Below are 15,857 nucleotides of genomic sequence, written 5' to 3' on the forward strand. Positions count from 1 at the left end.
ATATATATATATACATATACATATATGTGTGTGTGTGTATGTGTGTGTGTGTTATTTCACGGGTAAATAGTATCTGAATGGATACGGTCTTTGCTAATCGACCCAGAGATGGCTCGTGTTGCCGAGTTCGAATCTGTTGACTTGTGTTAATCGTGATACCCTGCACTGAAGATTCCCGAAAGGATAAAACACTAGTGTCTGTAGGTATTTAATTATTATAGTAAAAAAAATAATTATGACATCCCCTTTAAGAAATTCGTTTCTTATCGTTGAGCACTTTCAGTTGAATTAAAGTCGGTCAATTTAGCTCTTATGTACAGATCATCGTATAACGATTAGATCACTCTCTGACTGACGTAAAGAACATTTAAAATTAAAATGTTTAAATTCAACGTTATTTCACGCGCTTAATGGTAGCCGAATGGATACGGTCTTTGCTAATCGAGCCCGAGATTTCTCGTGTTGCCGAGTTCGAATCGTTCGACTGGTGTTAATGGTGACACACTGCACTCAAGATTCCCGAAAGGATGAAACACTAGTGTCTGTAGGTATTTAATTATTATAGGAAAAAATAATTGTATATATATATACCTCTTAATAGCCATTGCTCCCATATCAACTCTTACCCGGAGTGGTAGTACCTGTTAGGGTCCTAACTATGGGTTAAATAGAAACCGACTTGAAAAAAATATATATATTCTTTTAAAAAATTTTCTTCAAAATCACTGGATTCGGCATTAAATAACCTGAAAAGGGTTGATATGCCGTAAAAGAAAAACAACTAAACCAAACCTATATATCCGGTCGGGTTAGGGTTAGGGTTAGCCTCCTAGACCTTTTTCTATCCACTTCCCCTGAGCTATACTCATGTTCCGTTCTATCTCCTCTGGGATCCTCCGACCACTGCGTCGTATCAGTTAAGATAAAAATGAAATATAATAAATCTACAGACGTACCTATCCAACGTACTGTATACCGATACTCTATGGCGGACTGGGATAGCTTCCGTACATTCATATCTGATCTCCCTCTCCATTCCATGTTTAAAAAGGATGTGTCCTCTATAGTATCAGATCTGACCGAATGGTAACTTGTAGGCATAAGCCAATTGATACCATCCAAAATATTCCAACAAAAACCTAACAGCCAGCCATGGTTCTCCCCCGAATGTGCTGCTGCCATCGCACACAGAAATCACTTTTTCCATAGCTACCAACGTAATAGATGCACTGAAACTAAAGCTGCTTTCAGAGCCGCCAGCAACCATTGTAAAAGAGTAATAAAAAATGCAAGAGAACTATATGCGCAATCCGTTAAGTCCAAAGTAGCTGAGCAGCGGCTTGCTTCCCACCAGTTCTGACAAATAGCAAACAGGATCTTGAACAGAAACGTGCGCTCTATCCCAACAGTTATCAATGGACCAGAGGTCATCTCGACAGCATCCGACAAGACCAAACTATTTGCCAAAAACTTTGCGGCAAATTCTACCCTATGTGACGAAGGCATCAACTCCCTATATTCCCTCCTATAACAGACAACACGCTATGCAACATACAAATATCTGTGCATGAGGTCGCCAAGCTAATCAAGAACCTTGACTTCAGTAAAGCAACTGGTCCCGACGGTATTCCAATTATAGTGTTAAAAAAATTACAACCAGAACTTGCCCCCATACTTTCCAAACTGTTTAAGCGTTGCCTTAAGGAGAAGTGTTTTCCAACACCCGGGAAGACCTCATCAGTATACCTTGTATTTAAGAATTCAGGTGATAAGTCATCCCCCCTCTCCGTACAGACCAATAAGTCTCCTGTATGTCATGAGTAAGTTGCTGGAATCCACAATAAATAGAGAAGTAGTCAACCACCTCAGCAGAAATAACCTTCTTAGCGACACACAATATGGTTTCCGCTCTGCTTGATCTACAGCAGATGTGCTAACGGTTATATCTCATAGGATTAGCGAATCTCTTGACAAAGGCTTCATTTCTAGGGCAATTGCTCTCGACATATCAAAGGCCTTCGATAAGGTTTGGCATAAAGGCCTACTACACAAGATGTCCAGCTACGCTATAACTGGAAATGTTTTCTCTATCATTAAATCATTTCTATCTGATAGGATCATAAGAGTAGTGGTTGATGAGCAGTAATCAGAGGCCCACAGTATTAATGCTGGAGTCCCTCAGGGGTCCATACTGGGCCCAACTCTCTTCCTGATCTACATCAATGATCTCCCAAAACACATACTTAAATCATTCGTTGACATCTATGCTGATGACACGACCATCTATGGCAACACATCATAGGCTGTAAATGATGATATTCTCTCTGATTCTCTCTCCTCTGATCTTGAGCGCATGGTACAGTGGGGAAAGAGGTGGCGGGTTACCTTTAATGCATCTAAGACCAAGCTTCTATCTTTACATCATAAACGCTCTGATCCCCATCTGTCATCAATTGAAATGGATGGCTCTCGTCTAAGGGAGGCCTCAGGATATGATAAGCTCCTGGGTTTGACCTTTACACCTGATCTTAAATGGAACACATACATCAAGTCTGTGGCCAAGGTCGCTGGGAAAATGGTGGGATCCTTCTACCGCTCCAGAAGATATCTCACTAATGATGCAATTCTCTATCTATATAAGAGCCAAGTACGTCCAAAGATGGAGTACTGCTGCCACATCTGGGCGGGGGCTGCAAAAAAACAGCCTATCCTGTCTTGACGGAGTACAAAATAGACTCCGTGGCATGGTGGGGGATGCCCTTTTCTCTACCCTGCAACCTCTTTCCCACAGAAGAGACGTAGCGAGCCTGTCATTGTTCTATCGTTACTTCCATGGCAGGTGATCGTCTGAGCTCCATTCTCTGGTCCCCCCCTCGCCAATCTTTCTCAAAAAACACCCGACTAGCTGAAACCACCGTCAATAATTTTCCCCACTCCCTATCTGTGCCTAAATCAAAACGTAGATACCATGAACAAAGCTTCTTTCTTAGAACTTCACGCCTGTGGAACTCTCTGCCGCTTGCCTGTTTCCTCCCGACTTCAACCTGGATGTCTTCAAGTCCAACACAAACAAATTCCTGATGAACCGCCCCCCCCCTAAGTAATGACACCTTACCAATTCTCCAATACTATTGCTACACTATCTCTTTGATTACTGTACACACAATAACCCTTATCCCTGAGTGGCCATTGGGCCTTGGTATATATATATATATATAACGAGTTCACATATTAGCGAAGCATATTTTTTCGTCCTTTCTTTTATCCAAGCTAATAAAATTCACCAAAGCTCTTTGTCGTACAGTGGAGCAGCTTTTATTTATAAATAGCTCTATTTACCCAGCGTTTTCCGGGATTTCTTTATGTTTATTTTTGCCATTTACACTTTTACGTTTTAATATCTTGAAAGTTAAATGCAATAATTTCAGTATTGTTTATTTATTAAATGCATTAAATAAATTTTTATTCTATAAAGTTGCTATAATAATATAAGGAATTTTATTTAGGTAATATTCTTTTAAAATATATATTAGAAATATTCAACAGTTTGTCATGAGTGAAATCTATATTTATAATCAAGCTTTCTGATAAATCAGTGGGAAAATGGGATAATAATGGAAATTTCTCAGGATAATATGCTAACACAACTTACCATCCCTACCGGAAATATATATTAATAAAAATAAAATACTGGATTCGTTCACTCTTGTCTGACAGGTTGGTCATACATATCGTATATTTTTTCTGGTTGCTATTTTCGACTGACAGTACAGAGGTCCTAACTCTTAAGTATCGCGTATCGCTAAAGGCGGCTGCTCTATCACCTGTTGTATAATAATATCGAGATTTTTGTAATAATACACCCCCACTCATCATATAAAGGTCTTGTTTATGAATTCTCCTGTCGAATTTCCCTCCTCTACGACCCTTCACTACCATTTGGTGTCGTGCCGGTTTATGCCGACACTATAATCCTATGCTTTCGGGGGGGGGGGGCGCAGTTAGCTTGCAGTTATCTGGTTTCTGATTTCTTATCTGTTTTGTTTCATTTCTGTTGCAGATTCTATCTGTCTGGTTATCGTTTGTAGCTGGCATTAGTTGTTCTCCACATTCAATGATTTTACTTCATATTTCATCCGTTTTCATTATTGTTATATGTTGTATATTCGCATCCACTAATCTGATTTCATTCGCAGTCTTTTGGAATTGTTCCTAGAGCTCCTACTATTATTGGTTTTCTTCATTTTCCATATTCTTTGGAGCTTCCTGACCAATTCCGTGTATTTGCTTCGCTCCTCCGTTTCCTTGATATTCACCATATGGTCTGCTAGAACGGTAAAATCTACGATCTGGCAAAATTTTTCCTTCTTGTTAACCATTATCACATCCAGTCTTCTTGCTTGGATGGTTTTATCTGTTTGTACGTTCATATGCCATAAGATTTTTGGATTTTCATTTTCAAGTACTGTTGCCGGTTTATGCTTGTACCATTTGTCTGGATGTAAAGATGCAGTTGTTTGCATGATTCTAAATGTACATCATTCGCCATTTAATCGTATCTTTTCTTTCATTCTTTTTGGATTAGTTTGTTGCATTCACTTATTATGTGGTTTATTGTTTCTTCTAGTTGTCCGCAGAGTCTGCATTCGCTGTTTTCTCGTGTCTTTTTGATATTCGCCATAATATGGTTGGTTATAATAGCTTTATCTTGTGCGGCAGTTATTAAGATACAGTTTCTCTGTTTAAGTGTCTCTTTCATAGGCATATCCAGGTGTTTTCGTTAGTCTCATCTTTTGTCATCATTATGAAACGTCCATGTGGCCTTTTCCCCGTTTTCTTTTCTCGTATTATCCTTTATCACTTTGTTTTCCATCTTGCTAATTTTTGCAGTCTTTCTAGCTGAAGTGATTATCCTTACCTGCGTTAACACAACTGATAATTTATAATTCTTTGTGTCTTTCATACAGTCTTCTAGACTAACCCATGGTAATCTTCCGACTATTCTTTTCATATAGAGCCGGTCAGTATCATTCTTTAGGTGCAATGCATTGTGCATGGTCATAAGTTTCTTCGTCCTCTTTAGTCCACCCTATGAACGGTCCGGAATATCTTACTAGTGATATTGCCCAAGTGTTTATACTTTTTATTAATTCCGTACCATATAATTTACTTTTTAATAGTTTTTTTTTTCTTCTGAGGTATTTATGTTCAATTTTCTCTTTCATTTCTGTTTCGAGGATTCACAAGTATTTGCAGTCATGTTCGCATTGGTTGGTTGATTCCATAGATTCCGTTGTCTTCCATTTCTCAGCAGTGCGCACTTTTCCATTCCGAATATAGTTGATCAAATTTTAGTGCATTATTATTATTATTATTATTATTATTATTATTATTACTTACCATTATTGTTGTTATGATTATTATTATTATTATTGTTGGCTCACATGGAGCTTTCACACAAGTCAACAAACGATCTGATTGGAAACCTGTGGTATTCTCTGGAAGCTGAGTGACAACAAGTCTCCCCAGACGTCCAGCTCGCTCCACCTCCTTCGATAGCATTTGTAAATGAATTTGCATAATCGCAACAGCCGCTTACCATTGATTTCTCGCTGGTAGTGGCCATTGGTTTATACTGGAATTTGAGTGGCACTCAGCCTCCCCAAGGTCCCAGTTCTCTTTGCGCTTGTCCAGCCAGGTCTGGTTGGCGCTCGCTCCTCGGTCTTTCAGAACTTACTGACCCTTCTCGGCCCTTTGGTATCATTTTTTTTGGGGGGGGGGGGCGGTCAGTGATGAAACAATGAGGGGGATGCATGATGGGGGTGTAGAACTTGTAAATATGCAGTTTCGGTGTTCTTCATTCCCTGTAACGCTTATTCGTAATATTGTCTTCTTGTATTATTCTCCGCATTCAAGGGTTTTCCTTAATATTTCAATCATTTTTATTATCGTTAGTCGTTGTACTTTTGCAGTTATTCCTCTGATTCCAATTTCTGACATTCTTTTTTCGAAGTTTTTCGGAATTGTTCCTAGTGCTCCTACTATTATCGGTACTATTTGGACTTTCTTCATCATCCAGTTCCCTTTTAACTCTCTGGCTAGCTCTGTGTATTTGCTTCGTTTCTCCTTTTCTTTCATACTGACCCTGTGGTCAGCTGGGACTGCAAAGTCCACGATTTGACAGGATTTTTCTTTCTTGAGTGCTGTTGCAGGTTTATGCTTGTACCATTTGTCTGTTCGCTCAAAATGCAGTCGTTTACACAATTCCCAGTGTACCACCCTCCCCACTTGGTCATGCCTGTTTTTGTATTCCTTTTGGGCAAGTTTGCTGCATTCACTTACTATATGGTTTATCGTTTCGTCTTTTTGTCCGCAGAGTCTGCATTTGCTGTTTTCTTGTGTTTTATCGATCCTTGCTTTGATATAGTTGGTTCTTATCGAGTTATCTTGTGCTGCAGTTATTAGAGATTCAGTTTCTCGGTTTATATGTCCTTTTCGCATCCATGTCCAGGTGTTTTCGTTATTCTCATCTTTTGTCATTCTTATGAATCTTCCGTGGAGTTGTTTCTCTTCCCATTTCTCTTTTCTCGTTTTGTCGTTTGTCTCTCTGTTTTCTGTTTTGTTTGATTCAGTGTCTCTCGCTGCCATAATTATCCTTTCAGTATTTTGCATTATGTATTTTTCTCGTTCTTTTGTCGTGTCCTTCACACAGTCTTCTATAGAGATTAGTCCCCTCCCACCGTCTTTCCTTTTCACGCAGAGTCTGTCAATATCGTCGTCTGGGTGTAGTGCATTATGCATGGTCATGAGTTTACTGGTTTTCTGGTTGAGTTGTCTCAGTTCTTCTTTTGTCCACCCTATAAACGGTCCAGAGTATCTTACTAGTGATACTGCCCATGTATTAATACCTTTTATTAGGTTTCTACTATATAATTTAGTTTCCAGGAGTTTTCTTGTTCTCCTGAGGTATTCCTTTCCAATTCTCTCTTTCATTTCTGTTGCTCTGATGGTGTCCACTTCCAGAATTCCCAAGTATTTATAGTCGTCTTGTTCCCCTAGTGCCCTCATTTCTGTTTGGTTGGGTAGTTCTATGCCTTCTGTCGTTTCCAGTTTTCCCTTTCTTATAACTAGTTGTGCGTACTTTTCCATTCCAAATTCCAAAGTGTTAATTAGTGTCTCTAGCTCCTTTTCAGTCGTTGCAAAAAGTTTCAGATCGTCTATGTACATCAGGTGGTTCATTTTTTCCTCTGTATTGGAGAACTTGTATCCGGCTTGGCACTTTCTCAAATTACTGTTCAAGGGCATCATGGCTATGATGAACAGTAGTGGTGATAGCGAGTCTCCTTGGAAGATGCCTCTTTTATGTTAATTTCTGTTATGTGTTGTCCATCAGCTATCAATTATTATTATTATTATTATTATTATTATCATCATCATCATCATCATCATCATCACCATCACCATCACCATCACCATCATCATCATCATCATTATTATTATTATTATTATTATTATTATTATTATTATTATTATTATGTCTCAATTAAACTATCGGTGGTGGTGTAATCTAAAATTCACTAACTCCATTTATGGGAGAATGTCAAATTAAAATATTGAAAATAACGACGTGAATGAGGCTGGAACGTCTTGCGAATGTCTCACGTCCGGTAGGTGTCCCACTGATCAACAGGGTGGGCCCTGTCGTCATCATACAACTGTTCGAAATTCTGAGGATGTGGCTGGATATAGGGGGAGTGCAAATTGCCAGAGAGGGTCCCAAGGCACGAAGGCAGTTGGAACAGGAAATGTCAAAAAACGATGGACGGATGGGGAAAGAAGAGTACTGTGAGAATGCTTTGTAAGAAGTGGAAGTACCAAATCTGGTGGATATATCCGAAAAATGAAGGAAGAATGGGAATCGAGAGGAGGAGGAGCTAGGAGTGTCGCGAGTTTGGTATCTCAGTTAAAACAAATTAAAAATAACAACTTACTTTCAGTGATTGCAAGAGAAGAGATTGAACGGATGGTTAGGAATGAAATGAATAACGAAAGTAAAATTGATGAAACTAGCTCTGATGAAAGAACTGAGAGAGTGGAAGTGCAGAAGGGAAATGTAAGCGATAATGGGAGGCGGACAACTGAGGAGGAATGGAATCCTATGGTTAGTGGAAGTGATGAGAAGGAGTTTGAAGGATCTAAGGCAGATGAGATCATTGACTCTGAGACAATGGAACCAGTGAAAGGAGCAGATGTATGGAGAAGTGGTGATGACATTCGAACTTTGACTTCTGTAGAAAAAGAAGTACTTCAGAAGTTAAAAGAGGTTCTTCTTAGAAACGTGATCATAAATATTCCAAACATGAAAGTAGTGATAGGCGGAAGGTGAAAAATGAGGTAAAAATAGTTCAAGGAGTAATTCACAACATCATAAGAAAAAACATATCGATTACGCAACTTAACAGGCTTCTGTATGCAGCGTCATATGTTGTTGCGAATCGTATTGGCTTAATACAAAAGAAAAAAAGAGAAATGAAGGATAGTAGGACAGAAATCTAAGGACGAGCTTGAAAGGAGGGATAGATTGCTGGAAAAGCGAACGGCGAATGTTTTAACAATGTTGAAAGAGAAGGTCCACACTAGTGGTATGAAAATTCGGAACTTTGTTGGAAAAAGTGTTGCGTTTCGGCAGAACAACCTTTTCCGGAACAATCAGTCTAAGCTGTATAAAGAATTAAATGGTAGTAAACAAGCAGGAAATAACAACACTCCAAATGCAAAAGATGCCAGGAAGTTTTGGAGTGGGATTTGGTCTGACGAAGAGCGATATAATAAGAAAGCTAGCTGGTTGGGAGAGGTCAGAGAAAGGCTATCAGGAATGCAGCAGATGAAGAACGTTGAAACAACCATCGATGACGTTAAGGCTGGCATACGAAGGATGACAAACTAAAAGGAACCTGGTCCAGATGGAGTGATGGGCTTCTGGTCTAAACAGTTTCCATGCCTTTATCCACCTATAGCTGCTGCTCTGCAAAGGGTCGTAAAGTCGGGAGATGTCCCTGATTGGCTTGTGAAGAGAACAACACTGATTAAGAATGATCCTGCAAAGGGAACAGATGCCAATAATTATAGACAAATTACATGTCTGCCACTGATGTGGAAACTGTTGACTGGAATATTTGCGAAGAAAATTTATGAAGATCTTGAGAGTAATGGTGTTTTTCCTGATAAAAAGAAGAGGTGTTGGAAAGGCTTGAGAGGTACCAAAGAGCAACTACTAATTGATAAAGCATTTATGCAGGATGTAAAGAAGAAAAGGATGAATCTGAGCGTAGCATGGATCGATTACAGAAAGGCTGATGACATGGTTCCTCATTCATGGATACGTGAAATACTATTGATGATTAAGGTTGCTGAGAATGTGGTAGGGCATTTGGAGGCATGTATGGCTCAATGGAAAACGGTGCTGACAGCAAACAGAGAGGAGGTGGGGCAGGTTGGCATTAAACGGGGACTATTTCAAGGAGATTCGTTAGCGCCGCTTCTTTTTGTAATGATAATGATGCCACTGAGCATCTCCTTGAAGAGAGAAAAACTGGAGTATAACTTTGGATCTGGTGACAGACACCTCAGCCATCTACTGTTTATGGATGATTCGAAAATATTCGGTAGAAATGAAAAGGACATAGAGAGACTGGTAGAACTTGTGGGGACATACTCAGAAGACATCAGGATGGAGTTTAGGATTAGTAAATGCGCGGTGCTGGCGATGGAAAGAGGAGTAAAGGTTTGTTCGAATGAAATAGTGCTGTCAAACGGAGAAATCATGAAAGAAATAGAAGATACAGAGTGTATGGGAGTGTTGGAGGGTGTAGGCATCATGAACAGAGCAATGAAGGAGAAAGTCAGGAAGGAGTATCTTAGTAGAGTGAAACTAATTGCAAAGTCGAAACTGTATGGAGGAAACCTAATGAAAGCAGTGAATGCATAGGCAGTCGGTGTTTTGAGATACAGTGTGGGAATTTTAGAATGGTTTAACAAGGATTTGCATGCCATGGATATCAAAACAAAAAAAGTTTTAGCAATGTTTGGTATATTTCACATTCGGAGTAGCGTAGCAAGGCTGTATCATAAGAGGAAAGATGGTGGGAGAGGATTGAAAAGTGTAAAAGATTGTGTAGAACCGAGGAGATGACGTTGAAGGAGCATGTGGTTAGAAGTGAGGAGTGGATGCTTAAGGTTGTGGCCAATGAAGTGGAGGTATGTGAGACCAAGGCGGATTATGTGAGACGTATGGATAGAGAAAGGGAAGAGGAACTGGCTAGGAAGAAAATGCATGGAAAGTTCTTCCATGATATAGCAGAAGTAGCTGATGAAAGATCATGGCAATGGCTTAGAGCTGGGTATCTGGCTAAGTGTACTGAAGCTTTTGTTTGTGCAGCATAAGAGCAGGCATTAGAAACACGATTGTTAAAAAAGTGGTTCTAGGAGAGGAAGTTGCTGCAGAATACCAGATTTGTGGTAAGACAGAGTTAATTGCTCAACTTGCAGCAGGGTCGTGGACTGGCCAAGAGAGAGAGAGAGAGAGAGAGAGAGAGAGAGAGGGAGAGAAAGAGAGAGAGAGAGTACCGCAAAAGACACGGTCGTATGGGACTCTGGATATATTGGCAGGTGTATAAGAGGGTTGGGGTGAAGTGTGCTGGAAAATGTTTTGAGGAGGTGCCTGATGAAGTGAGAACAAGTGAGGGTGGCAAGGTAGAGGTATGGTGGGACAAAAGCGTCATAATGACCAACAATTGGAACATAATCGTCCGGATTTGGTCGTCATTGACAGAGTCTTAAAAAAATGTTAGATTGTAGACTTTTCAGTACCCTGGGACAGGAATGTGAGAGAGAAGGAGAACGAAAAGTGGAGCAATTATGCTCCATTGGCATTGGAGATAAGGCGTATACACGGCGTTAAAACACAAATAATCCCGGTCGTAGTTGGTACACTAGGTGTAGTATCAAGTCGTCTTGAAGGACAATTAAAAAAAACTACAAATCCCCGATGTTTTAGGCGACATTCAGACCTCTGCTATTGTAGGTTCCACCAACATCCTTAGGAAAACCCATGATCTTTAAAGCTCCTGGTTTGAAGCCGGGATTGAGGGAAAAAGACACCATAATCAATAAGGTAAAAAGCTATAGCAAACATCTAAATGAGTATTTTAACCATAGTTCCTGATTTCAAAAGGCGAAAAATTAAAAGATACATCTGCCTTACTTTTAATGCTAGGTCAATTTATGGTGTCTTTTAAATTTAATAAAAACCCTTCAAAATTTGCTGACGAGGAGACCTTGCTTATTAAAAAACTATATGTAATAATTATTGCACGTAACTTGATGTCTACCACAATAAAAAGCATTGTTTTCCGAAACGATCGTACAGAAAATTGATTTTGTTGCTGTTCCTTCTTATGAAACGGATTTTTAATTTAATTATAATTTGATTTTTAAATTTTAAATTATCAATCACATTACTTAATATATATATATATATATATATATATATATATATATATATATATATATATATATATATATATATACGTGGGAGTGAAAAGGTTATCAAGTCTAAATTGTTGCATAAAAATATCAGATAGATAACCCAGATAATGTTTTCTCTGCTGATTCGTGTAAGTTCTTATGACGACATTGACGCGCCGCCAGCGCCCATGAGTCGATACAAATTTATGCTCAAAAAGCCTTGATTCTGTAAAAACTCTCAAGCATGAAGAAAAAGGGTAATTTGAAATGAGTACACTCACTACTAGAACATTAATGGACCTCTGTGTGTGTGTGTGTGTGTGTGTGTGTGTGTGTGTGTGTGTGTGTGTGACCTGACCAATGTCGACTTGTACAAACAAAAGCCACACCCCACTTCCCACTTCCCACTCTCTCGATCAGTGTTCGCTCAATTAGCTACCTTGCTCAAAGCAGCACCTCAAACGCTACGGATTTTATTTCGTTGTCGAAATCACACCGATTTACACCTTTTGTTACGACGACGAGAAGAAGATAGTTACGGAGTACGAAATATGTAAAAAGCCCTATGCCCCGCCTCACAAAAACGTACATTCGCTTTCGTTTGATTGCGTTCTTTTTAAAGATTATTCTTTTTTTTATATATTTAGTTCAATTTCGTTGGGTATTTTGTCGGTGAGAAGAATCAGGTTTTTAGTGCGATTTTACAAAAAAAAAAAAAAAAAAAAAAAAAAAATTGTATGAGAGCAGGGGGGGATAAAAAGGGTTAGACACCGACCCCCACTTGATAGGAGGTGGTTGAAGTTGAATAGTTTAAAGTGAGGACTTGCTTTTATTTGTTTTGTCTGTGACGATTTTCATTTCTAATGTCAAATTACGCAAGGTCAGGAAAAGTATGAAGCAAGCACATCGTTAGACAAAAAAAAAAAAAAAAAAAAAAAAAACCCGAACACTCGCGTCTGTTTTCCATTGCGTTAGATACACTATCAAACTAAATGGATTGTAAGGATACTTGACAGATTAGTGTTCAAATAACACAATATTGTATTCGACTTTCATCAATATGTTCTGCACTAAATTCTTAAAGTTAGGTTGGAAAAGTACGAACAAAATCGCCTAAAAAACAACATTTCGTTGGGTTGACTATTTAGCGTTAATTATCTACTTCTGTGGCGAAGACGATACTTAACCATATTTATCATTTATCGTAATGTTAAATCAACATTAAATCTACATAAGTTTAAACAGTAAAGTTGTCTGGGATTTCGTGGCGTTACTGTTAAGCTCTCCGGACTATCATGCAATCGAGCTACGTTGATGAAAGGTAGTGACCTCGAAACGTGCATGTCTGTAGATTACTGTTTTTAAAATAATAATGAATACATACATAATATTTATCTACACACACACACACACACACATATATATTGTTGATCTATTTATTTTTTATAAGCGATTCTGTGGTATTTTTCTTCTTTCTTTTCACTCTCTGAGTGCTTTAAAGGGAGAAGTCATCTGCCCTTTGTTTATATTCTAGTCGCCCCACATTTTTGGGATGTATAATTTGTAATTAATTTAATAATAAGAATAATTTAGTAATAAGTAAATACATATTATTTATCTACAACATTTTCAGGTTTTCTAATTTTCTTATGTAAATTCATTAAAAAATAAAATGTTTTCTAAAATGTGTGACTTTACATTGCTTAAATTTCGCGCTTAAACCAAGCGACAACACACGGATATAAACAGTTACCGAGACAAGACGTATTTTCTTTTCGGGGGGCTTCGACCTGTTATTACATCATTATGAAGAAGAAAAAAAATCGGACTGACATCCTGATAAAGCCATGTTATTGGCGAAAATTCGGAATTTAATAACATCAAAAAAAAGTAAATAAAAATGATTTTTCATTTCATAACATTTTCAGGTTTTCAAATTTTCTTATTTAAATTCATTAAAAAAATGTTTTCTAAAATGTGTGCCTTTACATAACTTATATATATATATATATATATATATATATATATATATATATATATATATATATATATACACACACATAACGTACGACAATTTTTGTGTACATTCGTTTCTGAGACGATATGGATTTTTTTTTATTGACATCATCAGAGAATTGACACCAACTTCAAAGTTGATTAGAAAGAAGAGATCCACCAATTACACAGTAATTCGAGAGGTTGGTGGATGGTAATAATATGACAATTACCATTATAGCAATTGCATTAGAAAAGCACAATAAAAGATATGATGATTATTTTTATTGCATATATGAAAAAAAAAATGTAATATAAAAACAGTTTTAACAACCAATCCTTTATTTCATGAGAAAAATTAAAAAAATATGAGAACAAGTAATTCAGCGTCCGGTGTCACAAAAATACCATCAATATCAATACAAAGATTAATTAATGAGAAACGAATTACCTCCCTTTATTTCACTCTTTATCAGTTCAAAATCATTAAAACCATTTCCTCTCCAAAAGTTTTCAAAACAAAAAAATTAAATATCCTATGAAATAAATTCAAGATATTTTACACTTATAAAGCAATTTAAAGAAGTATTCTCGTGCCACATATCTGTTATGACCGAATTACCTACAAATGAACTGATCCATATACATAAATACAGTAGACAATTTCAATATTAATTTACTTGTCCAACGTCCGGTGTCACAAAAAGGAACATCATCATCGCAAACATTAATTAATGAGAAACGAATTACCCCCCTTTATAGTAGCTCTTTATCAGTTCAGAATCATTAAAACCATTTCCTCTCCAAAAGTTTTCAAAACAACAACAACAACAACAAAAAAAAATGTTTGTTTGTTTATATTATTATAGTGTATATATATATATATATATATATATACGTATATATATGTGTGTGTGTATATGTATGTATATATGTGTTCATGTATATATGGATATATGTGCACATGTGTTCACTCCATTTCCTACCATTCACCACTACCTACTCTCCCTACAACTAACACTTCGCCCCACTAATAATACAAATATAGACTTCTAATGATTAGGATTCCACCAGACTTTGAATTATTTTCGCTGGATCACAAACAAATTTACACAAGCACTTGCCCGATTCGGACATCTACACAGCTATGCGGATTACCCAATATATAACTTGGACCTTATTACCCAACTACTGTAAAGAACGCCTACCATGGATTTTACCAAGCAATCTGGATCTACAATTTCCATATCCTTTTCTGCAAGTCCTCTTGCTACAGGACTTCTGATAAATTAATTATGTAGACTTTGACTTTCCATGTCTCACTGACTTTAGCAAATAGGGTACATACCTTTATAAATATTTGCTAATATTTTCTCTCCTCTGATGAGATGGTAGACATCGAAACCCTATAGGTTAAGGAGATTAATTTTCTAAAGTATTCTTTGTCTTGCTTAGAATAATAAAAATCTTTTATATGAAACTCAACCACTTCATTTCAATAAGGCTTTTTGAAATTCATTGAATCACAATTTAATTTATTTGCTCTACCTTGCATATCGAGCAATTCTTATTTAGATGGGATAACTTATATAATATTACCGCCAGTAATATTTTGTAAACTTTATAATCACAGGTTTCCATACCAACTGATTGTTAAAAAAAAACTATTCTGAAGAATATATATATATATATATATATATATATATATATATATATATATATATATATATATTAGAACTGTACCCGGTGTTGCCTAGTATTAAACGTAAAAATTACTATAAAAAATGAAGTAAAAAACAGAAAGAAACTTAATTATGTGCATACCAGTATTATGTTTTTTTCTAAACAGTTCATTTCTTGTAAGTAAAAGAGGAACTCGAGCTGAGATTGAAACCAAAACCTAAACACAGTGCATCAAGTACGATCGTTTGTATATTCTTGTTAATATATTTTGCTACTCTATTCGCGTGTTCTGTTTTCCTTGTAATCCTTTAAACAGGGTGATAACAATTTCATAATTCCAAATGATAAAACTTCCATGCACACATCGTGGGCAAAACAAATCGTTCCTTTCTTTGTTGTTTCTATTTTTATAATAGAATTCTAAAATGGACACATACAATTGTGTAACAATTGGCAAGATTTAATAAAATTCACTAATGATCTCACAAGACGTGTATTATGAAATAAGTAAATTTTTCCTCCTCCATAAGTACATTACCTGCTGAAGCAGTATCAAACTGTCAGTCATTTCTGATTAAATAATATTTTATATCATTGTTTTTTTTTTAAACTGAAGAACATAAATGGAAATTCAAAGAACCGAAATTGTTTTA

The sequence above is a fragment of the Euprymna scolopes genome, chromosome 30 (assembly GCF_053919585.1).
Source record: "Euprymna scolopes isolate OS-2025 chromosome 30, ASM5391958v1, whole genome shotgun sequence".
Taxonomy (NCBI): Eukaryota; Metazoa; Mollusca; class Cephalopoda; order Sepiida; family Sepiolidae; genus Euprymna; species Euprymna scolopes.